This window comes from Arachis duranensis, chromosome 1 (genome assembly GCF_000817695.3).
Source record: "Arachis duranensis cultivar V14167 chromosome 1, aradu.V14167.gnm2.J7QH, whole genome shotgun sequence".
In the NCBI taxonomy this organism is placed as follows: Eukaryota; Viridiplantae; Streptophyta; class Magnoliopsida; order Fabales; family Fabaceae; genus Arachis; species Arachis duranensis.
In genome coordinates this window covers 7076735-7078021 of record NC_029772.3, presented here as the reverse complement: position 1 = coordinate 7078021, position 1287 = coordinate 7076735, and the positions used below count along the sequence as shown (strand labels likewise).

The following is a 1287-nucleotide window of genomic DNA, read 5'->3' as shown; positions in this document are numbered from 1 at the left end:
GAAAACTCACATTTAGTAATTTTTATATGAAGTTAATATTTATAAATTATTAAATTATTTAACATGTTTAATTAAATTATTATTTAATAGTTCTTAACTATTAACTATATATAAAAATAATGCACAACTGTATGTGAATTTGCATACAAATATACATAGTTCTGCAGACATATTTTTTGGCTCATTATTATTTAATATTAAAATTTGTTTGCTTGTTTTTACGTTAATATTTTTTTGTATTATTCTTTTTCTTATATCTTATTTATGTGTCAGCTAAGTATTTGAGATTATTATAAATTATTTGTTTTAAAGGTTTAAGCATGATTATTTGCATGATTATGTGTATAATATATTTTTTTAATTTTCACTATATTTTATACTAATTCTTTTTTATAAATTAAAAAACTAATTTTATATATTTCAATTATAAAAGTTTTTATTCGATATCTTAAAATCACTTGTCTAACACATACATTAAAGATGACAAAAAAAAGATATACTAATAATATATTTTTAAAGAATTGTATAGACAAATTAAAAAAATATTCACCGTTTTAATTTTATTATAAAATTAATTCTTTAATTTAAATAAATAGAAAGAGATATATGAATTATTATATCTTTAATAAATTTTAATTGATAATTGTCGACGGCACTACAACTGTGATGTAACTTTTAAACTTTAGATAGAATGCACCACAACAAAATCAACTCACATGTTGAAGAAAAATATCTTCTTAACTCACTTTTCTATAAAACACCTTATTCCCAAACATCAAAATATGAAAAAGGAAAAAGAAAATTCATCATGTGAAGAAAATCCACACGATGACTTATCTATAATAGATATTTAGACCAGAAAAAAGGCAAACACCATAGGTCCAACTATATATACCAGAGACTTTTTTTAAATAAATAAAATATATTATTTATTAATGAATACATTTTTTAAGAAATTACGTTTTTGTATATTATTACGCGTCTCGTCTATTGTATATGTACAAATAAAAAGAAAAATATCAATCCATAAAGCAAGAACCGTGCATTGGAGCCTTCATTGCTACGTTTGCATTTTCATGACTGCTTTGTTAATGTAAGTAAATTAATTGCATGCATGCATGAATTAAGTTACTATTTATTGATGTCTTCTTATGAAAATAATGTCTGAGAATCAGCCATCTTAATTTTTTTTATGATGGTTTAATATGTTTAGTTAAATTATTTAACATAATGTATTAATATTTTAATTATTTTTTTTTTATAAAAATATTTTTATGTGAATAGTCA

The 1287-nt window shown here is 20.6% G+C and overlaps 1 protein-coding gene across 1 annotated transcript in view; it reads left to right on the top strand.

The window, feature by feature from the left end:
• LOC107473786 (peroxidase P7-like) overlaps positions 1-1287 on the top strand; it is a 5741-nt gene that overhangs the window by 663 nt on the left and 3791 nt on the right. The gene's annotated exons all lie outside the window — the stretch shown is intronic.